The sequence below is a fragment of the Molossus molossus genome, unplaced genomic scaffold (genome assembly GCF_014108415.1).
Source record: "Molossus molossus isolate mMolMol1 unplaced genomic scaffold, mMolMol1.p scaffold_m16_p_14, whole genome shotgun sequence".
NCBI classification, from domain to species: Eukaryota; Metazoa; Chordata; class Mammalia; order Chiroptera; family Molossidae; genus Molossus; species Molossus molossus.
This window is the reverse complement of record NW_023425349.1, coordinates 52,929,460-52,956,216: the sequence shown is the minus strand read 5'-3', so window position 1 is coordinate 52,956,216 and position 26,757 is coordinate 52,929,460. Positions and strand designations below refer to the sequence as shown.

The 26,757-nt window shown below is 43.5% G+C and overlaps 1 protein-coding gene across 2 annotated transcripts in view; it reads right to left on the bottom strand.

Annotated features, from left to right (window-relative positions):
* The window catches only part of KANK1 (KN motif and ankyrin repeat domains 1), a 196,159-nt gene that overhangs the window by 66,471 nt on the left and 102,931 nt on the right, over positions 1-26,757 (bottom strand). The gene's annotated exons all lie outside the window — the stretch shown is intronic.

Here is a 26,757-nt window from a genome sequence, read left to right as displayed (position 1 = left end):
TTCACCTAAAACACAAATGTAATCTAATTAGTGCCCCTCTTAAAATAAAAAAAGCCTTCAATATTTCCTCTTGTCCTGTTGGATAAACTTCAAATGGCAGTTTTGAACTATTACAGTTCATGTTCAGCAACAATATTTCTTATTTTATATTGTTGATTCTTTATTAAAAGTTAACTGAGATTATTATAAGCATGACTTATGTTACAACCACAAAATTTAAAATGGAAAAATAGAAACAAGAAAAAGGAGAGGAAAAATCATTGCTCCAATGATTTGCAAACTTTGCAAAGCAAACCATGATACAACCAGAAATATTCCATTTCACTATGCCCAAATTCTAACTCTAGACCCACAAAATCAGAAGAAATTGAGCTTAACTAATTCCAAGCTCAGAACGCAAAAATCTACATGATCTCCCAATAATAGCAGAATGCTAAAACAATACCATATCCATATATATTGGAATCTAATGTAGCCACTGAAATAATTAACAAGTTTTTAATAACAGAAAAATACTCAAGGTACATTGATTAAAAAAAGTATTCTGTCATAAATATAATCTTGTTAAAAATATGTATGTATACATTTAGATATTTGTTTAAAACAACTAGAAGAAAATATGCCAAAATGTTCATTGTGGTTGCCTCAGGGTGTTGTACAATTATAACTTTAGCTCCTTTACTACCTTTGTAATAATAATTATTAAAAAGAAACATCAGAGCCCAGAGGTGTGGCTCAGTGGATTGAGTGTTGTCCCATGGACTGAGAGGTCCTGGTTTGATTCCTGGTCAGGACATATGCCCAGGTTGCGGTCTCAATACCCAGTAGGGGGTGTGCAGGAGGCAGCCAATTAATGTTTCTCTCTCACATCAATGCCTCTCTCCTTCCCTCTCCCTTCCTCTCTTAAAAAAAAAAAAAAAAATCAAAACATATTTAAAAAAAAAAAGAAACATTAGATACTTCCTGTCAACTTTGCTTTAAAATGCATTAAAGAGCCCTGGCTGGTTTTGCTCAGCGGTTAGAGCATTGGCCTGCAGTCCAGAGAGACCCGGGTTCGGTTCCCCCTGGGGGCATGTACCTCAGTTGCAGTTTGTCCCCAGCCCTGGTTGGTCGTGCGGGTGGCAGCCACTCGATGTGTCCCTTTCACGTCTATGTTTCTCCCTCTCTCTTCCTCTCTCCCCCTCCCACTCTATCTGAACAAAAAATGGAAAAATGTCCTCGGGTGAGGATAACAAAAAAAATTTTAAAAATTAAAAAAAATGAAATAAAATGCATTAGAGAAAGAAAAAAGTAATTAAAAAATGCTATGCAAAAGGCCGTTATCAGACCCCAGTCATGGAGATTATAACAGGTTAGAAATACAAGTAAATAAAAGGGAAGGAAGAGGACATGGCTGATCACTTTGATCACACATGGTAAGAATTTCTTGCTGCTTAGCTTGTAAAATTTTCCTCACTGTTTGAGTGGGTTTGCACCACAGTTTAGAGCTAACTACTGTGAAAGCAGTTCAGTGCAAACTCTAAAGGATGGTTTTTTAACAGGAGGCTTCTGACAGGCGTGCTCCCCTGCAGGGCTTTTGCCAGCTACAATTCTCAACTTCCACTGGAGGCCTCCCAGCTCCTCGCTGGCCCCCAGTTTCTGTCTGGTGGCACACCAGATGATGTGGCGGTCACCTGACATTCTGTTGGAAAGGGGCACTGGTTCAGGTCCAGGGCACTGAACTTGGCGAGCAACAACCTCTGTGCGCGGGCAGAGCTGGCTGAATCAAAGGCAGGCTTTAGGGATAGAGCGAGCATTATCTTTAAGAACAGGTATGACTACATGTCTGACAAGTGTGCCTTTGTGAAAAGAAAGAAAGAAAAGAAGCAAATGGGGACTGGGAGGACTGAAAGAGGGGGAGTGGGGAGACAAAGGGGCAAAGGAAAGAAGCCCAGCTTCTGCAATTATTCAACTAGTTATACTTTTAAAAGCCAAGAACAAACACCTAAGCAAAATCCCTTTTTCCTGGCCTCCTTCTAGCCTGGTGTGCTTGTACTCTTGCTTCATGGTGGCTTGTAAATACCACCATTTAAACTCTTGAGGGCAAGCAGAAGGCAAGAAGGAACAAGCTATGTGGGTTATGGATGCATGAAGTATGTGTCAGGGTTCTTGGATGGAGATGTGCCCAGGATCTTCCTAGTCAAGCTTCATAAACTTTGGTCCAAGGTCCCCGCCCATCACTGAACCCCTTTCACCGGGCAGAGGATCTTCATCTCAGATTCAAACTGGTCTCTCCTACCCTCCTGCAAACTGAACAATAAAATCAAAATGAGGGGGAGATTAAAATGAGGAACTACAAGCATATCAGTGGTAAAATAACAAGACATGCCTGTCACTGGGTGTGGATCCTGGCAGTGTTTGTGTAAAAACAAGTTTTATATTGTGTATTGATTTCCCCCAGTTATTGTTCATGCCTGACAGGTGGCCTCAAACTGGGAGGACTCAGTCTTCTTAATGACATGCAGATTCTTATATTGGTGCATTGTATAAACCAGAAAAGGTTTGGCCGTGATCCATTCTCTGTTACAGATCAATAAATTCCTTCTTTTCTCCCTCAGAGAAGACTGCAAACCAGTAAATCTTAAGTGGTACAATTGTGGCTTAGTTCTGCTTAATAAGAAAGAGCACTTCTTCAAATGGATTTAGGAAAATACATCAATTGAGAAAATAATTTGTCTTTATTTATTTCAAGAGATGGATCTGCATTAAAGAACATGTTAGTAGCTCCCCGAGAACAGTGCAGAGAATAATGCAGACATTATATGCATTAACCCCTAAATACTTTCCACTAGCTTAATACAAAACAAAAAAATAGCTCACTAGTTCTAAGAACACATCAATAAAAACAAATAGATGAAACTGAGGTTTGATGTATACTCTGGGCCAGCACTGCTGACCAATCAAATGCCACTGTCTTGGTGAGAACCGAGGGAGTGATGACGATGACACCCCTGAAGACACTGTTGATCACAGCCAAGATTTATTGAGCTGTCACTACTATTAGTTACTGAAATCTGAAACATAATCTACTTTAAGGTGCACCATTATTTAAGGCAATAACAAAAGTTATTGCTAATCAAATAGTGATAAGATCCTTTTCAAAAAATTACATTAATTGTGAGATGCAGCCTTTCAGGAGTATTAAAATGTGAAATATGTGCATTTTAGAACTGGTGAAATTGTTATATTCAAAGCATTTTCGTGTTTTGTTTTGTTTTTTAATCCTCACCCGAGGACATTTTTTCATTTTTTGTTCAGGTAGAGTGGGAGGGAGAGAGAGGTACAGAGAGAGAGAGAGAAACATCGACGTGAAAGGAACACATCGAGTGGCTGCCACCTGCACAACCGACCAGGGCCGGGGACAAACTGCAACCGAGTTAAGCGCCCTTAGCGGGAACCGAACTGGGTCTCTCAGGACCGCAGGCCGACGCTCTAACCGCTGAGCCAAACCGGCCAGGGCTCAAAGCATTTTCTAAGGCACTTAGTTATTACCTTATTTAAACCTCAAAATCCTATGAAGTATTAAAATCCTCTTTTCTTATTATATAATGTTACACAGCCTTATTACATTCTAGAATGTGTGCCAGCCATTTATTTATTTATTTATTTATTTTGAGATGTAAGGCAAACTAAAGCACGGAGCCATTCCCAGGAGTGCACACACTAGCGCGGAAGCAGGCAGAAACACGATGAATGAGAAGGCCTAGAACAGCCGTGCACACAATTCAATTCCAATCCATAGTGAGGTGGTCTTACTTTGCCCAACAAGAACGGGAGTGGCCAAAAACTGCACTCACAGGAGACCACTAGGCCTAAGTCGTAAAGGATAAACGGGTGTTTCGGCGTGAGGAAGACGGAAGGTTGTTCTGGGCAGAAGGGACAACACTTGCAAAGGCAGAAGGCGAGGATGCGCGTGGCAAACAGCAGTGCCGCGGCTAGCGCTGTCTGCTTCCCGGGGGGCTTAGTCGTGAATGACGTGAGTGCCCGAGAGGGATGGCATCAGGGGACCAGGCACTAAAGAGAAATCTGAAGGAAGTAGATGCTACCAAAAAAACAAAAAAACCAACGGAAAATCACACCCCTATACACCCACACACATCTTTATCCTAATAAACCACACCCCCCCACATTTTTACCCTGATAAGAAAATGCAAAGCTCACTTATTTCTTTAAATAAGTCAGTCTTTCAAACAGGCATTCAAAAGCCTGTCTAATTTATAGTATGCCACCTATTATTGCCCACATACTTCTGTCAAGAATTTAATTAAAGGTAACTTAATAAAAAGTATGTTTTGTGTGCAAACTCTGGCCACAGTTCATCATCAGATAACCTTCTGGTGATTTCGAATGTGGGGGTAATATTAACCAGCTCTTGGGTATTTTGCAACCAAATTACCTAATATGACCCAATCGTATTTGGCCTCCTCAAATATAGCAGACAGTTTTCTTGGTAAGGGTGGTGTACAGGTAAAGGGAAATCTCAATTAGCAATCAAGATCTAAATTAAAATTTTACCTGGACATTTATTTCCATTTATGATGTAGGAAAATGGTTGGGTTCTGCCCATTAGAGAAATTCTATGCTATGTTTGTTCAGTTATATTTTCGAAGTTATTCCTACGAGTAACATATTTAAGAGGCTGGAGGAAGTACTTAAACCACAGGAGCAAGTGAAAATGCAGACGATGGAGAGAAAATATGGAAGAAGCAACAGTAAACGCATTCATTCGTTTAGCAAATGTGTGCCTATGAAGCGCCGGGTATTTTTGTTGGCACTGAGGACACAGCAATGAACAGAGCAGACACCCACCTCATTCCTTCCACAAAATAATCTAACTAGAGATCTGCGCTCGGGGCCCAGAGACAATTTAGGTCACAGTGTGCTGCACAGATTAGCTGTACTAAAAGCCAATTCCCTACTTATCTTTTCTGCTTTATGTGAAAAGACTTCCCATGTCAAGCTCTGCCTCCTGGCCCACGAGAGTGGGCAGGGGTGTGCCCAGCCCTCCCCAGACCCTCCCTGCCCATCCACATGCACTCTACACCATGGAAGGACATCAGTACCTTCCCAAGGGTGTGATAAGGGCAGTGCTGCCAACAAACAGGTTATAACCATCTCAGAGCCTGCAAATTCCTTCCGAGCCCTGCACTGGCTCTGCTCCAGGTGGGTGGCTGGAATCCACATAGCTTCCTGAGTACTTTAAAGGAACTGATGCTGGCAGATTTTCTTTCCAGGAAATTTTCTGTGATGAAAGTTTATCAGATCCTAACAACCCTGGCTCAAAACTAGCTGCTTTTCTGCAAAAGAAATGGGGAACAGATTGGGGAGGAGTAGATAAATGAAAATTAGAATTCTTGAATCTTTTGAAAAAAATTTGCCACCTTTCCATTTTTTTAGTTCAGAGGAAAGTAACTTTATAACTCAGTGTAAGCACATGAAATATCCTTTCTTGACTTGCTTTGGTTCATCTCTAAAGGGTTTAGGGAAAACAGGTCATAGCAGAAAACCTAATCCTCGATTTCATAAATCTGTCCATATTAGTGATGTCTTGCTCTTACTTAGCAAGCATCCCTGGTAGTAGTTTATGAGTTAAAGTGAGCGCTTTTGCCTATTCAAATATTAAAGAACCAAAATGTAACAGACACAGATGTAACAGAATTTGAAAGGCTTTTGTTCATTTCCTATTTAAAGTATTTAAAATATGCAGTTATTATTATTATTATTTACTGCTATAGTGGACCTTTTCTCTTTAATTCCTATTAAATTGATTAATACTGTTAATAACAAGTTCAAGGGTGCCTGGGACTATCACTAAGTAAAAGAGATCAAAACCTTCAAATGGTGGTTCTCAAAGTGTGGTACCCAGACCAGCAGCATCATTAAGATCTTCTGAAAACTTGTTAGAAATACAAATTCTCAGGCCATTCCAGACTACTGAATCATGAACTCTGGTGGAGGAGCCCAGTAATTTGCAGTTTAACAAGCCCCCTAGGTGACTCTGATACAGGTCAAAGGTTCTCAGAACCACTGCTTTTAAATAGTAGTTGGTTAACCGGGAAAAAATTAAGTCATAAGGCGCCTGGAGCCAGAAATGTCCTCCAATTTTATGAAAATGATATCCGGTGATTTAGAAAATACCTCCCAAGAAGCCTTAATTTTTTCCATGAATTTGTTCAAAAGATATTGCTTGGACACTCAGTATGTAACAGGGATCCTGCTGGGCACTACAGTTCTAACAGAATAGACGCAGCCCCAGCCTTCTTGGGGCTTATAGACAGGAATTACACACACACACCAGCAAATTAGCAAATAATGCTAAATACCATGGGGGTCGTGGGGACAGGTGTGGAGTGGGGATAAAAATGGAGGCCAAACTCCTTGGGAATGAGGATGCGGAGAAGAATGGGACAGGTGGTCTTTGAAGGCTTCTCCAGGGAAATGACATTGATGGTGAGACCTGAGGGAGAGGTGAGCTGGGGGAGTGTGCGAGGTAAGAACAGTCCAGGGGACAGAATGGAGCTCAGAAACAGACCCACACGTGCTCCCACACGATTTTCCACAGTGGCATAGAAAACACTCGGTAAAGGAAAGTCTTTTTTAACAACGGTGCTACAGCAGTTGGCCACGTATAGGCAAAATAATGAAACTTGATCTTAACCTTTCACCTTACACAAAAATTATTTCAAAATGAATGATAGTTTTGCCCTGGCTGGCGTGGCTCAGTGGTTAGAGCATCTGCTCAGGCACCGAAGGGCTGTGGGTCTGAGCCCCGGTTAAGGGCACATACCTGGGTTGTAGGTTTGATCCTCAGCCCAGGTCAGGGTGTGTGGGGGAGGCAACCAGTCAATGTGTATCTCTCTCACATCGATGTTTCTCTCCCCCGCCCCACTCCACTCTCTCTAAAAACCATTGGAAAAAATATCCTCTGATGATGCCCTGGCCAGTTTGGCTCAGCGGTTAGAGTGTCAATCTGCGGTCCAGAGAGACCCGGGTTTGGTTCCTGCTAAGGGCGCATATCTCGGTTGCAGTTTGTCCCTGGCCCTGGTTGGTCGTGCGGGTGGCAGCCACTCGAAGTGTCCCTTTCATGTTGACGTTTCTCTCTCTCTCTTCCTCTCTCTCCCTCCCACTATATCTGAACAAAAAATGGAAAAAAATGTCCTCGGGTGAAGATAAAAAAATATATATATCCTCTGATCTCTGATGAGAATTAACAAAAAATAAACAAAAGAAAAAAACAACAACAAAAGAATCATAGTCTTGAATGAAAAACAAAAAAGTATAAAACTTTTAGAAGAAAACAGAGGTCACCAATGCTTGGAGAAGAATTCTATACTTAACACCAAAAGGAAGATCGATAAAAGTAAAAGTTGATCAAGTAATCTTCATCAAAACTAAAATAGTTTTTTTCCTGTGAAAGATTGGTCTCAAAGCTCTGGGGCAGGATAAAGCTCTAAGCATTTGAGCAACGGAGTTTGTTAAGAAACAGAAGAGCACGCTGGGCTGAGAGGACAGGAGCCGACGCTGGACGGCGAGACTGGCTGGGCCTGGTGGCCATAGGAAGGACAGTGGGTTTGATTCTAAGTGAAAAGCAACGTCATTGAGGGTTTTAAAGCCAATGAGTAACATGTAATAAATGGTTTTCTTTCTCAGTATTTTGCTAGGCTTCTCACCATCTTTAAGGACAGGTAGGTCGGGGATTCTTTAGTTGTATAACCACGGGGAAAGAACGCTGGACGTTCCAGGAATGGTTTAGTCAGACCTCACGTAGAGAATTTCACCTTGAAGACAGAACCAATCCTTTGATTTAAAAAAGTTTTATTTTCGGCCCTGGCTGGTGTGGCTCGGTGGGAGCATCGTCCTATACACTGAAAGATGGAGTGTCTGATTCCTGGTCAGGGTACATACCCAGGTTGTGGGTTCAATCCCCAGTCAAGGCACATAGAGGAGGCAACTGGTTGATGTCTCTTTCTCAAATTAATAAAAAACATATCCTCAAGTGAGGATTACCCCCCCAAAATAAATAAATAATAAAAAAAGTTTATTTTCGCCCTGGCCGGTTTGGCTCAGCGGTTAGAGCGTCGGCCTACGGTCTGGAGAGACTGGGGTTCGGTTCCCGCTAAGGGCATGTACCTCGGTTGCAGTTTGTCCCCGGCCCTGGTTGGGTCGTGCGGGTGGGCAGCCACTCGATGTGTCCCTTCACGTCGATGTCTCTCTCTCTCTCTCTCTCTCTCTCTCTCTCTCTCCCTCCCTCCCTCCCTCCCACTCTATCTGAACAAAATATAGAAAAAAAAAAGTTTATTTTCCACTACTTATAGCAGAAAGGCTCATTCCTTCTTAAACAGAAACTTCCCAAATGTGCTTGTGTTTCCCCAGAACCTATAAGTTCCTATTTACTATTTTATTATATTATTTTTATCCTCACCTGAGAACATTTGTGCATTTATCTTCAGATAGAGTGGGAGGGAGAAAGGAAGGGAGAGAGAGAAATGTCGAGTGGTTGCCACCCACATGACCCCAACTGACCCTACCGGGGTGGAAGACAAACTGCAACTGAGGCACGTGCCCTTAGCGGGAACTGAACCTGGAACTCTCCGGTCCGGTAGGGCTGCCGCTCTAACTGCTGGGCCAAACCGGACAGGGCGGTTCCTATTTACTAAGAGAAACTCAGAAGAGGTCAAGTGTCCAGTCCAGGAATACTTTTGCTGCCTAGTAAAAGTTCCCCAAATGTTAAGCTGTGTTACCCACAGAGCATATGCACTGCAACTGGACATGCTGGTGGGAAAAGCCGAGACCCCAAACTGGAAGCAGAGATTTAAAGGGCAGAGCTAATTCCCACTGTGCCCCAGCCACCTTCAACATCCAGGTGCCCCTCACGTGTCACGCAGGCTGTTCGAGCAAATCCTGAACGTTGCTTCCCTTTAGGTGAAATAAATCTCACTTAAGCTTTTCCCTTTTTAACAGGAGGCTCAGAACATTCTGTGCTTTTTCATTTTTACTGTCATGGGCTCCCCTCCTGGGACAAACACATTGCGCTTTCATGACTCTGCAAAAGTTGTGCTGATTTCATGTTCGTCCTAGGCGGGCCAACTCCAGGGTGGGGCTGGGGTGGGGCATTGGCATCTGCCACAAAGATTGCATTTATAAAGAGGAAATGACTAAAAACCCTGTTTCCTGCCGGCGGCCCATGGGGGGGTGGGTATGATGAATAGCAGTATGTTGACAGCCTGACCTGTGACAGGCCACACCCAGGAGGGAGAGCCCTGTTCCCTGGTCAGCATCGGAAAGGAGAACCCCTGGGGTCATTCACACCAATTTCAAATGCCATCGATCACTGGACACTTCTGCCACATTCAGAGGGGAAATACCACAGGCTGGGGAAAGCTGACTCAGCAGCTGGGACTTCAGTCCCTTCCTCCTGCCTCTCCCTTACTCCACTTCTCCTTCCCCACTTCAAAAGGTTCTGATGGCAAGGTCTCACCTCTGCCACACTAGGGAAGTGCCAGAAGACGGAACCTGCCAGAAAAAAGCCTCACTCCTCACCCAGAACAGAAAGGCTGGGCTCAAGCCAGAGACATGGACCGAAGAAGCTATGTCCCCAGAAGGCCGGCTCCCAGAGTGTGCAATCCGAGGGCACTAGAGCGAGAGGCCAGCGCCTGAAAACAGGGCCTCGGGGCACTACTGAACATCTGGCCTCCTGGGTGATAACACCTGAGGGGTTGAGTGTGAGGCAGTAAGGAAGCTGGAAGGCAAGATCCCAGACTCTGTGAACACTGACATCCAAATAAGGAAGCTGTGGATTAGAACAGCAAATGAATTCTCCTGTCCCAATAGCAATAATGCTTCCCCAAATCCAACCATACAGCATCCCAAGACTCCCCAGAGATTCTGATTTGGTGAGTCTGGTGTGGAGTTGAAACTTAATACTTTTCACACACATTCCCAAGTGATTCTTGTTATCAGAGTCTGGAAAACACACTCTCCTTACAGGAATCTTATTCCCTAGGTTGCTGTTTCTCAAAGTGTGGCCCTGGACCACTAGGTGTCAGCACCACCTGGGAATTTATTAGAAATACATATTCTTGGACCCCACCCTGACCAACAAATCAGAAATTCTGCAGGTGGGCCCATGGTCGGTGTGTTCACAAGTCCTCCAGCTGATTTGAAAACCACAGCACTAGGCCGTCTTCCAAACTCTTACATTGTTAAAGTGGAAACTACTTGCTCTTATCCAAACACCTAGTTTTTGGTGAGAAACAAAGAAATGTTGGCCCCATCTTGGGTGTTGGCCTGTGTCTTTCTTATGCAAAGGATTGTCCTGTTCTTTGGAAGACGCTACAGACAGTCTTTCGATGTAATCACAAACTATCCACGTGACTAGGAACAGAGTTATGTGCACTGCCAAAATGATACTACTGTGGGCATTTTAAAAATATCGTAAAAATTTACTTTTATTGGAAAGACAACCTAACAGCAACAGGAAACAAAGAACACACTAATCTGGTGAGGCGAGTTCATCTTTTTAGTTCCTGCCCTTTCATTCTCTTTCCATACTATTGTTTTGGCAAGAAACATATTTACCACAAAGGTAGGAAAACCAGTTCATAGTTGCATTATGTCCAAGTGCAAGAGAACTGCGTGAAAACTTGGGGAGCACAAGACAAAAAAAAAACCAACACATTTACAAAACGGGGACGGGTTCCAGAAGGTTCTCAAAACCTGCAAAATCAAATGCAAAGTTTTGTGGTTTTCAGGAAACACACATTGTTCAAGGGAAAGGTTCTGCCGCCTTTGTGAGAGACTCAAAGGAGGCCAGGACCCAAGGGACATCAAGAACCTCTGAATTTCTACATGTTTCACTGCAAACAGATCAGGACAAAAGACCTAACAATGTTAATAGGGAAAGTTTTGAGAGAAAATGCATTTGCCTTATCTGGAAACCTCTTTTCCTCTGGCCTTAAAAGCTGCTTGTTGCAACAGGGGCTCATCCACAAGAGCAGAAATCTGGGATGAGCAAAGTAGCAGCCTGGGAAACGTGCTTTCATTTCAGCTTGGCCTTGAACGACCTCCAGGTCTCTGGGAAAGTTACTTAAGCGCTCTGGGCCTCCAATTCCTGGTGGCTGAAGCAGGACAGCCCTAATGCCACTTCCAGGCCAGACAGGCATTCTGTGAGTTTGCCTGTCTAAAGCCCGGGCCCAGGGGGAACGACAAGGCTCCCTGGGGTCCGTTCTGGCAAATAAAGTAAGGCTGTGCGGAACACTGTGTATGAGTCAGCAGGACACAGGCCCTGCCTCACAGGCCCGGCTGCCTCCGGAAGCTCCTCCCGGCAGGCACCGTGGGGACCAGGCAGAGAACCCCACCAGTCACCACCAAAAGAGGCGGAAATGGCAGAACTCTGAATTCTCCTCCAACTCAGCTACCAGGACGGCTGCTTTTTTCTGACCCCTTTCCAATGACCTCTTCCCCCTCCATGAAACAGTAGTAAATCTTCAACAATGAAGGAAGGTGTTAAGAGAGAAAGTGAAAATTCAGCTATACTTCCACTATCCACATGTTGGTGTGCAGCTTCCAATTCTTCCCTGTGGTTCCCTGTGTATCCATGTATATTTTTCTAAATAGATTACTTTATTAACTGCTAACATTATTATTATAGCCATCTTTCTAAGGTAATACCACTATCTCTTCTTTTTAATGCCTGCATAGTGTTCCCTTTCATATTGTGCCATATTTCGACCTTCCTTTATTATTGAAATATTTAGGTTATTTCTAATTTTTTCATAATACAAACACTTGGAGAACCATACTTTTACACAGAGCTTTGTGCACTTGTCTAATAAATTGCTATGGATCAACTCCAAGAAGTAGATCGGTGACTTAAAGAGAAAGAGCCTCTACAGTCTGATGGATCATGTCAGGTCACCCTGCAGAAGGTACTAATTTAAACTCACCTAAACCACTCGGGAGGGCCAATGAACTGGAATCCATGCCTAAATTCATGGCTTTTAACATAGTAAACACACCCTCAAAACAATGCATGGAAATCTCTCTGCAGACAATATGTTTTCATTAAGTTTGAATTCAAGATAGCCATTTTAGGTGTTCAACCTGGGATTCTATGTCTACTCTTCATCTTTGGATCATGCTAATTTATATTTTGTAAAACCCAACTCCTGTCTATAATCTGAACATTTTCTCTAGGGAGTAAATTTACAGAAAAAATTTAATTTTCTCATCCAGAAGTCTGAGATTAAGGACTCCTTGACTAACGTAGATTGCTCCACTACCCACTACACTATTTAGGGCTTGATGTGCAACCAGCTAGTGAGAACAGAGATGCACATAAGTTCCAGACTTGTGTCCTAGGACGGAAGAGATCATTTTGTTGAGAAAACACACTTGGAGTACACACAGTTGGACCCCAAGTAACTTTTGATACAAGCACTCCTTCATTCTCTCAAATGAGGTATCTGCTGTACATACACACGCCCCTCAAACAAGCAGATGCTTAGAATAAATGCTAATAAACATTTCTACCTATTGCTACCACTCTAAGGCCAGATTCCTCAAATTAGTATCATGGCAGCAGAAATTAGTACAGCCAACTACAGACTTGAATTTATAAAAGTGAAGCTGTGAAACTTGGGGGTGGGGAAAGGGTCATAAAAATAATTTCCCTCACACCTTCTACGTTCTTCTAGCTGGGCGCATAACAAAATTAACAATGCACAGATTCACAGAAGAAAATGTCCAAAATTTATTATGGCTGTGCATGCCAGGGTGCCATGAGAACATGAGACCCAAGGAGGCATGGGGAAGTGGAGGGTTAAATGCCATTCTGGATGAAGGAAATGGGGGCGGGGGTCTGGGGTTTCAAAGGGAAAGCAGGTAATTCTCAGGTAGAGGAGAAAGCAAACATGTGGTAAAGTGAATTCTTGCTGGGCCACCCAGGAACAATGGGACCCAGAGGGAAGGCTACCAAACAGGCTCTGCTAGATTTCTCCGGGTCTGCCACATTTAGTTTATAATATGATGTTAAGGTGATGCTCCCTTTCTTTAAACAGGTTTTTCTATCTGAATTCCTCTAGGCAGGTAAAGGGCGAGAGTCAAAGATTCTTTCTAATGTTTGTGTTTCTTAATAACCAGCAAATATCAATATCCCAAAGGGCATATTTTGGGGTGGCAAAATTTTGGTCCCCCTCAAAGCAAAGAAGATTATTTTTAAAGAAACAGAACCAGGAATATAGGGGGCAATAACAAATTTATATATGGGGTGAGCAAAAGTAGGTTTACCAGCTGTGAGCACATGAAACACAGAGCTAATAAAGCTATTGCAATAATCATAACCTGCGTGACTTTCCATGTGAACAACTGTAAGCCTACTTTTCCCCACTCCTAATTACTAACACATACTTATTTGGGAGGTGCACTTATAGAAACAAAACTACATTCTTAAAGATATAAATGTATTACATACAGTGTTGTATCATCATGAAACTCTTAGTTGCTATTCTTCAGCAACCTAAACATTCTGAAGACTGTCTCCATTCAAATCCTCCTTTTGTCGATGAGAACATTTTCTGAAGTAACAGGTGAAACAGGCAGAAGAAAGGATGACAATCACAGCCTTTTTCCTACGATGGAAGCAGGAGGGAGTAACACTTCCCTCTCTGAATTTCCTCTAGTTTCCTATTTATTTCCTTCCTCTCCTCCTTCCTCATATCCCTTAATTGGCAGAAAAGGAGCCGGTTACTGAAATTCCAAGTCCGTGAAATGTGTATTTCTTTTTTCTTTTCATTAGCAGGAACATCAGGCCTCTGTAGGGGATACACTCAGATTTCTAAAGAGACCGGGGAAAATTTAAGACGGTGCCTCTTGCTCTGACCTCTCACTAAAGCAGAGTTCCTGGCAGCGAGGGTCTCGGGCTGTGTCACGCTAACTTGCCTGTGGTACAACAGTGCCATCCAGAGTCAGAGCCGGCGGAAATGCCCATGTCTCCTGTCAACTCTCCACTCCAGGCGTGGTCCACTGGAGCTGGTCAGAAATGCAGAATCTTAGGCCCTCAGCCCAGACCTACCATCTCATAATCTGCATTTCGACAAGAGCCCCATGTTAAAGAGTGAGACGCGCTGTTTTAACACAGATCTTCACACCACTTTTGCCTTTCTGGAAAAGTGAAATGGGGAGAGCTGGGAAATGACCCTTTCCATTGATTTTTCTCTATTTTCTGACCTTCCACTTTCACTTGACAAACTCAGTCATTTCTTTAGAGCTCACGAGCTCAGAGGCCAACCCCAAACTCCAAGAGAGCTGCCGACAGAGAAGGGCAGAGCTATGCATTTTCTCTTGACCAAGCATAACCTGCATTGAAACGTTTTTCAAATGGCCCTGCTGCGAAAATACTAACGCCGAACGTACTAAAACAGTAAAATATTCCTTGATCTTTACACAATTTTTGTATTAATGCCGGCAGGACAGCTTCATTTCATTATATTGGGGATCGCTAGCGGACACACAAAGTGGCACCTTCTCCTTGCAGACTTGTCTCTCCTTTTTGGACCTTTCACTTCTGCCTTCTCATTCTAAAAGGGGAGGAGGGGGTGGCAGAGACGCCCTGCAGGCGGGTCCCTCTAAGCTACATACGATTCACCCCTTGGGTCTTGCTGCCAGAGCTGCACAGGCGGGCAGGGGGCACAGGCATGTTTTACACCCCCCTTGGTTGGCTGCCATGAGTGAAAGATGGCCAGAAACAGGACTGATACCATATTAACGCATATGCTCACGCCGAATGAAAACCCTGATGAGCCTTTAAGAAGGAATGTCGGCCCTCAAGCCCCAACAAGCCCTGCCAGAGTGAGCACTGTGCACATGTCAAAGCTGCTGCTGAGCCAGAGTGAGCAAACACACCTCTGGTCTTACCAGCTCACGAGGAAGCCTGCTGGGTGTGCTGATGATCAGACAGCACGCACTCAAATCTGCACGCTGCATTCCAGGATGTTACTGCACCAAACCCACCACAGCCTGCAACGTCAGCTCTGTGGCTGAGTCAGTTAACACAGATCTTTACGATTCCACTAATTTGCTGGCTCCTTATTTCATTTTATTATGCCTTGAGCCAGGATGACCACATAACTTATGGTCCAAACTGGGACACTGTTGAGAATGCTAAAATGCTAAACAGATAGGCTGTTGGGACAACAGGCATACACCAGGACTGCCCTGGGCAAACTGGGACATATATAATCTCTCGACCTTTAAAGAACTAACAGAAAAGAGTATGGTGGTGGTGGTGGGAATAACTAAATAAAAACACTTGAAGATTGCCATAAGACACTCTAGAACCAATTATAAAAGAGGTAACACACACACACACACACACACACACACACCTCCCAATGCTGTGAGACTCAATACATTCTTATTAATGAGATGTAGTAAAAATGCGCTGTGGGCGCAAAGAAAGGCTGACAGTAATGTGTGATGTCAAATATTTCTGTGCTATTCCCAATGTCATTACCACTTAGCATAAATGACAATGAAATGATTTCTAGAATAAGAGGCTCCTAATAATACAACCTCAAACATTCCCCTGGGAGCTGCATTTAACACTGAAGCGCATCATCCCCCTTGACTCAGTCTCATAACTGGATTATCTGAATGATTTCAGAATAAGAATTCTCCTGGCTTCTGTTTTAAACCAAACAATACAACAGTCACGTCCACAGCTTTACAATTTCACATGAATTATCTTAGCTAAGCCTTAAAACAGCTTCCTGAGCTAACTCCCCCCAGTAACTGATAAGGGAATGAAGTTCAGAGACGTGAGCTCCACCTGGCATGTGGTTCTGAAACAGCACTTACTGGACTGGGAAGGGCTTTCCTTCCCAGCATGCAACTCTTCCCCACTGGGCTTTCCAAGTACAACGGTTTCTAGGTTTCCAAGTATCTAGCATGCAGAGCCTAGGATAGCCAATGCACAAAGCTATTTCTAATTAACTAATTACAATGTATTTTTGAATGAATGTATTAATTCCATAAGAAAAGGAATTGGTACATTTCTATTCCTGTGTGTAAGTTCTCGCTTTATGACCCAGAGAAAGCAAATCATATACACAGGATATTTTAACATATTGAGATAATCCTATTAGAGAAAGCTAAAAGAAACACGGAATTTACCACTACTATGTTGATACAGCTTAAAGGAGAAGGAACATCCAGAAATGGAAGTCTCTGATAGGCAGATTAGCTGTGTGAGGTGCGTGTGGAAACAGAAGGTGGGAATGTGCTAGATCAGCGGAGATCCTTGAGTTTTCGGCTGGGTTTCCTTGCACCTCAACAACAGCTCTGTGAAAAACACTTTACCCAAACTACCCACTGAAGGTCTTGGGTGAGGCTGGTATTTCACATCTCTGCTACATGCATATAGATCAGAAACTGAGGTTGTTCAGCGCCTTCGTCAATATTATTTTTTAAGTTTAGGGATTAAATACATCTTTAACAGGAAGAGTACGGATACTAAAAAATTACACTTGTTTTCTGTAGTTTTCATTCATTTGCGTCCAGACCAGTGCCCAAGGTAAACAGTTATAATGAAGTGATTAAGCTGCATGGGAAGGCAGAGGAAAACCCGAACAGGTATAAAGTGATAGTCTTCAGCTAAGCTGCTGTAACTGCTTGTCTCATATTTCATCAATATCATAAAAGAACAACACAGCATACTTGTTTATAATGCTAAGAAATATTATGAAACATCATTATCTATCCAGTTCCTGTCTGGCCACTCTGTTTGGGTCACTAACGAGAATAGAAAATAATCAAATAAATAGATAAGTGATCCAGAAAAGACTCTCTCTGAACTTAGCTTATTCAGAAACCCTAAACCCACGCCAACTCACTCTTCTTTTGCATACAGTTCTGTTAAATTTGATTGTTCAGGTTCCACCGCCATTCCTCTGGTCAGATTATAAAAAATCATGGGGTTGCCTTAGAAAGTCTAGTACAACGGTTCTCAACCTGTGGGTTGCAACCCCTTTGAGGGTTGAATGACCCTTTCACAGGGGTTGCCTAAGACCATCAGAAAAACACATATTTCCGATGGTTTTAGGAACTGAGACACCGCTCCTCTGTCCGTCTCCAGGCGGGTCCGTCCACATGCAGATACGCCCACACACAACATGAGGAACTGTATTCAAGGATCCCGGCACTAGGAAGGTCTAGTAACTCAAAGGAAAATTCCAATTGCACAGGAACACATTAAAAAAAATGATGCTAGTATGCATGAACAATGGACATGGACAACAAAACTGGGGACAGAGTGGGGGGAATCTGGGGGGGAAAGGAGACACATTTGTAACAAAAATAAATAAATAAATTTAAAAAACAAAATAGCCCTACCATGAAAAAAGAAAAATGATGCTGCCCTGGCTGGTTTGGCTCAGCGGTTAGAGCATTGGCCTGCAGACAAGAGAGTCCCAGGTTTGGTTCCTGCTAGGGGCACGTACCTCGGTTGTGGTTTGTCCCCGGCCCCAGCTGGGGTTGTGTGGGTGGCAGCCACTCGATGTGTCTCTCTCACATCGATGTTTCTTTCTCTCTCTCTTCCCCTCTCTCTCCCACTCTATCTGAAAATAAATGCAAAAATGTCCTCGGGTGTGGATTAGAAAAAAAAAAAAAAAGATGCTTAAAATGCAGAAATGCTGGAGCAAACAGCCCTATAAACTGTCCAGTTCCTAAAAACACTTATTATTATAGCACGATACAATAATTATGATTGACAATGACAGACCTAACTTACTAAAGAAAGTTTATGTTCAATATATGTTTAAGAAAGTCTGTAAGTATATAATCAATTTCACAAAGTTTTAAAACTAAAATGGTTCAAGTGAGAGAGGAACAGGGAAGACAGACTCAGAGGGACAAATCCGAGGCCATTTGGAAAGCTCACCTGTCCAGCGTAGCATGTTCTCTGATGAAGAAGCAGAACCTACATTTTTACTCTATCTTTAAATATTTAAAAACTACTTCTTTGTGGTGCCTAGTAATATTCATATTTTCCAAAATAATTGTCAAAATAGGCATCCAACACAAACTGAGAGAACCATAAAACAAAGGGGCACGGAATGGCTTTATGGGGTGTCTGCCCTGCCCTGAGCTCTTGGCTCCAGGGGTCTACCATCAGGCTTTAAGGCTTCTTCTTATTCCTGCACAAGTGTGGTCTAGTGCTCAGCACAGAGTACGCATTCAGTAAATGCTTATTGAAATAAATATTTAATTTTGTGTCCAAGTCATATCATTAAGGCCAAAATTACAATCTGTGGTCAGATCATGAAACACTTCCTTAACCCTTCACCTTGCTTTCGTTGCATAGCTCTATGTACACACATGTGAATTTTTAAACATTATGGATTTCATTTCTTAAAAAAGTGATCTCTCTTATTTCACGGATCATTAACTTACAGGCTAATTCTTAACTCCTAAAAATATCAGAGTAGAACTCAGTTCCTTTTTACCCAGGTTAATAGTAATTGATGCTTCTTTTTCAAAAGAGTAGCAAATACAATAAAATCATAGGTACTGCCCAGCCAGTGTGGCTCCTCAGCGGACTGAGCGTCATTCCGTGAACTGAGAGGTCCCAGTTCGATTCCTGGTTAAGGCACGGGCCCAGATTGTGGGCTTGATCCTCAGTGAGGGGTCTGCAGGAGGCAGCTGATCAATGTCTCTCTCTCACATCGATGTTTCTGTCTCTCTCTCCCTTTCCCTCTCTCTAAAAAAAATTCAATAAAAACATATATTTTTTAAAAGCCATAGGTACTTATCATCTTGACTGAAACCATAATGACTACATTGATTTTAAAATCTGTGCTCTGTTTAACTGCTTTCCTGGAGGACAATATAGGTCAGTCTCCAGACCTAGCAGGTCAGGATCTAGTCTACTTTGTTCCCTCTATTTCAGAGGTTAAATAAAAGACTGGCTTTACTCCAGACACGGTATGAGGAAGAACCGATGCAACCACGGTGAAGAACAATACATTCTCCGCATAGCGACATTCACAGACTGCACCAGAATATACCCACATGCTAGGCAAGTCAAAGCTAAGTCTAGTTCATCTATGTTAAAATCCTTTGCTTTTAAATCACATTATCTTGGGAAAAGTCCCCTAGTATTTGAACCAAAATTTTGAGTGGACAGTACATTAAACAAACAAAAATATATATTGCAAAGAGGATTTTACTCTGCAAAAGAAACATTTAAAGAGTTAACAAATATTGAAAGTTGTTTATAAATAGTATAAAGGAGATCTTAAAACAACTACAGTAAAAGTTAGTCAACAAAAAGATATTTTAAGGCAGTGGATTTGAAAAGCTTATGAAAAGGATGGACGCTTTCATCAGAAAATTAAAATAAGTACAAACACACAAACATACATACAAATCTGCATGCGATTTCAAGGAGAAAAGGAGATGGAGGACTGTCAACTCCCCCGCCCTCAACAAATCTGTGGTTTAAAACTTTTAAGATTGTTCTAAATTATGATCTAACCAGATGCTTAAAAATGACCTTGCCTGCACTATTTTTATGTCTCCAAATAGGCTTTCCTTTTCTTTTGTTTATAAAAAGGTTTGTAACATACTAAATATGGAGTCTAAAGTAGGTGAAAAAAAGGTAAATTTACTCATGTAAACATGCAACAAAAAGACGTCTGGAACACCACGGATGCTTACCCTCGCCCTCACGTCGACACTGGCCTACGGAGAGGAAAGGCTGCCAAGGAGAGGCACAAAAATAAAACTCTCAAAATACCAAAAGGAAGCCTTAGCTTACTTCCATCTATAGTAGAAGATCATCAGATGAAAGAGAGAAAAGATAACAAAGCCACTTACTGTAAAGGACAGAGAGAAATTAATTTCTCTTTAGAAATTGAAATATATTTCAAGTTAAAATTCACACACACAGTTCTGCCTCACTTGAATTTTTCTCCCTCTCAAAGATGGTGAGTTCCACCAGCTAGCCATTCATGGGAATGCAAGCCATCTCTCAGTTCCGGTGACTGGGTGTGTCCATGAAGATGAAATTTTGGGTAGGAAATTTATAAAAGCAAGTTTATGCACTACTACAACTAGTGAAATCAGACACCTGTCCAAAACCTGACCCGCCACCAAACTCTACTCTCTTCTTTCCAGCTTTTAGTTTAGTAAATTGATTCAGGGAAGTGGCTGTTAAATGATGTCTATTTGTTAAGGAGAGAGAGAATAAGGGAATGGGTGTGTGCATGCTCTTCTCTCTCACTGCGTTGGAAAAGCCTAAGTGAGGTGGCTTGAGGACCCCTCTGCTCCAAGTTCATTAAGTGCTACGAAGCCTTAACCGTCTCTGGAATCGTCAATGCTTCGAACACTCTGAACGCGGCTCCGTTTGTCTGTTAATGGTGGTGGTGGTGACGCTCTTATTAGCCATCTTACAAAAACAAACCCTTCTCCTGGAAAGGACAGGAGTTCTAACAAAAAAGGAGGATTACCGAGATGGATGTTCCACTTTACTTCCAATGACCAAAGCCAGCATGTGATGAGGTGGATTCCAACACAGGAAACAATTAGGTAAAAGACTCTCATTTGTTTATCTGATGAAGACAGAGTATACACACACATGCCCAGACTACCCCTAAACATACTGCATACATCTAACTGCATTAATTACCACTTCCAGGGGAACCTGGCTCCGTACAGCCGACTTCTACCACTGCAGGGCTCCCCTGCCCCGCACAGGACTGCATTTTTCAGGCTTGAAGTATTAGTGGTGGTACACAGAAGATTGGTTTGAGCCATCAACACAGCTCTGGGCAACATCTACTAAAAACCTGATGTCAAAACTGAGCACTCCCTTTCAAAATTCCATCGCAGCACAGTCACACATTTGAAAATGCGGATGTGTGTCCCAGCGAGGACTTTCCCTTCAAATGAACTTCACCTGCCTGAGCAGTTAAGCTAAAATAGAGGGGCCAAGAGTTTTATATTTCACAAAGCATAGCATTGGGCATGAAAGCTTTTGGGATCCTAACTCGGGTATGGAATTATTCTAAAATGAAGCTGTGTACAATGAGATCTGGAGACCTTACACCTACAGTCTGAGACAGACAGACAGGCACAGGAGCTCGCATGTACACACACACACACACACATACACACACACACACACACACACGCGCGTGCGCGCGCGCGCACGCACGCACAGCAGAAGAAGGGCCGATGGTAAAATGATCCAAGATCAAATCTGTTTATGGAAAGATGAGCTCCAGAGAAACCGATTCCTGCCAACATCAAGAAGGAGAGAATATTATAAGGGAGGTGTACATTTACGTAAAATAGAGTGGCACATAATCCCAGCTCAAGTAAAAGGACAACTTGGAGACAACTCTTGAAGCCTGGTGAACAAAGTGTCTACCATCAGATGGGGGTGGGGGGCGCGTCTTAAGAGTATTTTTATTGGGCTCCTTCAGGAATGCAGGACTACACTGAGGTATGGCATTTTACATGCTATGCCCTTTTTCTTTTTTTTTTTGGTAAATGCCCCTAGCGAGAACCGAACCCGGGACTCTCTGGTTCGCAGGCCGACATTCCAACTGTTGAGCCAAACCAGCCAGGGCACATGCTATGCCTTTTTTGAAGCATCTAAACCTTGTTTAGGTGAATGTATTATAATACACAAAAATAAATGCAGTCAAATCCATTTGCTCAGCCTCAAGTTAAAAGCAGCAAATTGCCTTTACACTGTGGACATTGTTATGTCCCCTGGTCCATCTGTCCCTGCCAGTGGCAGTCAAACTGAATGGCAGAGAAGAGAATCACTCCACAGGAAGAGTCAGAACAGGAATCAAGCACCTCTCCAATGGTAGAAGTCATGTTCAACAAGCTTATGCAAGACAACAATGTCAATTCTCTTGAAAGAATGAACAACTTAAAGTTTGCCCAGAACCTGGGAGTCAAGAATCAACGCTTTCTTTGCCAAATATTCTGCCTCCAGTTAACAAGGCACATTGGGACACTTTATAGCCTGGTGCCAACAATGTCATTTGTGCAACCAATGGTCAGGAAACACATATGTGAAACTCTGTTTGTTAGCTTATCCTGAACAAAACCAGAATATTACTGACACAGCAAATGAGGCCAAGTTATAGCAGTTACCTTCTTGAAATGCAAGATGGTAGTCAAGAGCGCAAAATCTCAGAAGTGTGGGAGAGGAGAAAACAGAAGTGGGTCACATGGTGCAACTGTGACTTCAGATGAGGAGGCTTTGTTGACCCCACAGGTAAGAAATGCAGTAGGAGCAGGGCAGCCTAGTGAACTCACTGCCCATTCCCATTTGTGTCGAGTCCTGTGTGCAGCTAAATTCGAACACAAATGAGGGGTTTGTCTGCAGTTTCATGCTGTCATGTTGGATAGGCCAGGGTACCAGTCAGTGATACAACACTGATGCTTCTTCATGGTATTGCTCTGCCAGAAGAATCCCCGGAACAGGAAATTCTATGATATACCCTGAAAGTATTAAGAGGTTTAAGAAGTTGATCGAAAGCCTCAAATAATTACAGTATAGATGGAAAAAGAACCACAACAGCACACTTACTGGATGAGCAATATCTTTATCTACCACGAATGATGGAGACCACATAGCTAAATTAACTTTCCTGTCAATGACTACTGTGCTTGTCCCTTTATCAAGGCCTTTGACAATAAGAACCACTGGATCTTCAATTCCAGTTTCCCCAACAGTTACTCTGCTACGTAAACTTTTGTTTATTTTGAATGTGATCTGGATGTGACGCCCGGCATTCTGCAGCCATTCTGCCAACATGCAGAGGACACGCCAGCGGGTGGTGTGGTGCAGAGTGCAGTGGCAGTAACAACCTGGGCTTCTGATATCATTAAGCCACTGAATCAACCTCGAGAGCTATTCTCTGAACTTCTGTTATGAAAAAGATGCTCTTTTCTCATTGTATGAGGCCATTTGATTTGGGGTGTTTCTTGCACTTAGTTTTTTTGTTTTTTTTTTTATCCTCACCCGAGGATATTTTTCCATTTTTTGTACAGATAGAGTGGGAGGGAGAGAGAGGAAGGGAGAGAGAGAGAGAAACATCGATGTGAAGGGACACATCGAGTGGCTGCCACCCGCACGACCAACCAGGGCCGGGGACAAACCGCAACCGAAGTATGTGCCCTTAGCGGGAACCGAACCCGGGTTCTCCGGACCGCAGGCCGACGCTCCAACCGCTGAGCCAAACTGGCCAGGGCTCATTGTATGAGGCCATTTAATTTGGAGTGTTTCTTGCACCTAGTTTTACTAGCACCTAAAACTATTCAAACTTTAAGACTGGAAAGATGAATTGGACCACATTCTTGAGGGCTCAGCAATGTGGATTTTGCTGTATGAGCAAAGAGATGTTATTAAGTAGGAGTCTTGTGAGTAAGTATTGAGAGCCTTGTGAGTTACTACCAGTTACTGCTGGTAGTAACCTGAATGGCAGGAGAAAGTGTAATAAGTATTATTACTTAATAGTCTGTAAAACCTCTTATTCCCTAATTGTCTTATGGGACACTAAAAAGGAGTGTGCCCAAAAGTCAAGGTCGGACAGGAAGTGGTCCAGAAGCTCAGAACCTACCAATGGAAAGAACCGTGCAGCCAGGTGGCCCTGGGTGGGAGGAAGTGCCGTGTCCAGAGATGAACACAGCCGATGCACAGGATGGGGTGTGTACAGGGCACTGTGGGAAAGTAAATACGCCAAGGTTGGAAGACTGCGGCCTTTGCATGCCAAGGGGTTTGGGTTTTCTTCTGAAAGCAGTGGGAGTCACTGGAAGTCATTTGAGGCCTGAAGCCACAGTATCGGGTTATTTTTTTGGAATGGCTTCTCTGGCTGAAGCAAGGAAAATGACTTGCCTCGTGGAGGTGTACAGTAGTGTGGGGAGCATAGGGGGTCTGGGCTAGAGGTGCAGACAAGGAGCAGAGCAGTGTGGAACGGGTGAGCCAGAGAGTTTAGCTGATGATCCTCCAAGAGGTGGGCAAGGAGAAGTCTCGAATACTGTGGAATCATGTATCCTGGGTAAGGCTGCCCAAGGAGAAGCCCCATGAATCCTGGGGTGCTAGTGAGGTCATTTTTGTGAGGGCCACATAACTTTCATCAATAATTCTGTTTGCTGAGTATAAACTGTATTGTATATTTGATCTGTCTCCAACTCAACTTGTGAATTCATGCCCTCTGTCTCAAAGTGAGGGAGTAAGAAAATATTTGTGGATGGTATGCTAACATATTAACACTGAGCAGAAACGACGACAGACACCTGTCACTCCTAGAACTGCTTACACCACGATGTGTGTTCCCACCAGCCAGTCGCCCTGACTTTGCCTTTTTGTTGGGCAGCCTTCAGCAACCAGACCTGGGCTAAGCTTCCTGCAGCCTCTCAGTTCCCTTTTATCACTTTTCACATCTGAAACTTGTTGATGCTTTCAATTAATTATTACCTTTTATTCCTATCACTATTCCCTGTGTTGTTAAAATGAGCACTCACAGTCCACGAAAAGATGAGCTCACCTCTCCACTCCGTCGTACCCATTTCCTCTACAGACACAGCAGGTGTTGTAGCTCCCACGTCTGCTGTGGATCACAAGTGGGAATGAAGGACAATAAAGGAGTGAGGACTGAGGAGCTGTTCTGTACCTTCACTGGGAGAAGGGGACCAGGTGTCCCTTGTTATTCATGTTTGCTTCTGAGACCAGCGCATTTTCTCTCAGGACATGGGTTTGTTTTTTATAATTTGTTTATCTATGATGCGCCTTACAGGAGGCACAAGAATAATTAAGTTACTGAGTCAGAAAATGTCATTGTTTATCCTAGCAACTCATCTAAGCAGATGGCAACTGATTATGTTTATGGCTTGTTTCTCTACTACATGCAGAAATATTTATTAACATTGTATTTCTGGTGCATGTGTGCAACCAGCAAGAAACCGAGGTAGGCAGCTGCCAGGAAGGCGGGGGTGGGGGGGGGGCAGTGTCTCAGCAGGTGAGCAAGCCTCAGCCTGGGGGGTGAGGAGCAAGGAAGAAATACCCACCTATTCCTCCCAAGTCAAAAAAAAAAAGACTAAGCAGGGCAACACCAACGGCCATCCAGGGTTACTCTTACCACTCAACTCAGAGATGTCATCATCACAACATGGGCAGTTTTTATGTACCACTGAGAACGCAAAAGCACCGAGATGGGGAGTTGGATAGGGAGCCCCACATGAAGCTGGGGCACCAAACGGCCACAAAGAAATAAACCTGCCATGCAGAGGAGGATGGCAAGGGGCCCTCGGAACCGGGCAGAGGGACGAGGAGATCTCCCCTGAAGATCTGAACCGTAGGCAGTACTCGGGTGGGCTGGTACTCTGAACGCCCACCACCAGCATGGTCCACACACCCTCAGGCAGGAATGCTAGACCGCCGTCTCATTGTGGAAGTGCCTCAGGAAACCGGCAGAGGCCAACCCTCTGGAAAAAGTGACCTTCAGTGGCGACAACACAGTGCATCCCGGTTTTAGCTACGGTAACACACAGAAACATGTGCACCTGGGAACAGGACTGGAGGAACCTTCACCCACCATCAGTGCCATCCTGGGAGTTATTCAGAGCCTGACGCTAAGAATATCTAAACCCGAAGGGGCAAGGCAGAAAGCCAAGTCCATACAGACCGACAGCATCTGACGGGTGGCCAACTGCAGGGAAGGAAAGCACACAGAAGGCAGGCAGGGCAGCCAGGACTCCGCAACCAGGAGCAGGTCCGGACACGCTGGCTTCCGGGGCCAGGAAAGAACTTCTCCCAGCTTCGACTGCTCACCAATGGAACGCAGACAAGACCTTCTCTAGGGCTACTGAGGAAATGAAACAAGCAACTGCAGTTTAAAAGCACCTGGTATACTACCAAAGCACTGTGCCAATAAAAATTATACTAATTATTCTCGAGACAAATATTCGGAAGGGCTCCTTTAGTCAGAGCCTGTTTTCTATGGGTGTGTGTGTGTGCAATTTTCATTTAGCAGAGGGCTGTGCATAAATCAGGCACTTCATAAGTCCTTATAAAGTAAATAAATAAATACTGCTAACTTTTGGCGTAGGTCCTAAATTCCTGAGGGTTGGTTACTTCTACTGGCGAAAATAGAAAGGGGAGAAAAAAACACCAGTCCAGAACACATTGTGTTTATGCTTAAACAAGTGCACAGATCCCACACCTTCACCCCCGGTCTCCCTGAAACTCATTACACCTACAACAAAATCCAAATGCCAGCTGGGATGACATGATGTTTTCACAGCAACAGAATGAAGGCAGCCTCTAGGAGGCAACTTGACAATGGAATCAAACAGGATAGAAGATAGGCAGCTTCAAAAGGGGAGGTTCGGTACCTCGGCTGAGAGTGAGAAACGGGGGGTCAAAGATGAGGGCTTCGATTTCTAACCTGAGTATCCTGGGTACTCTAAGGGGGCCTATGGTTTAGGGAGAAGGAGAGGAGGAAATGGAGACTTGGGGTTGACCAGTACCCAGGTTCTGTCCTCATCTATAACATGACTCTGGGTGGACTTGTCCACAACTTGAATATGAGAGGAAGGTCTAAGGACAATCTATATCTTACACCTGGTTTTAAATATTTAAGGATGGCAGTCCTTAAGGAACACCTCTCTTTCTGGCTGAAAATAAGGTATGGGTGCTAA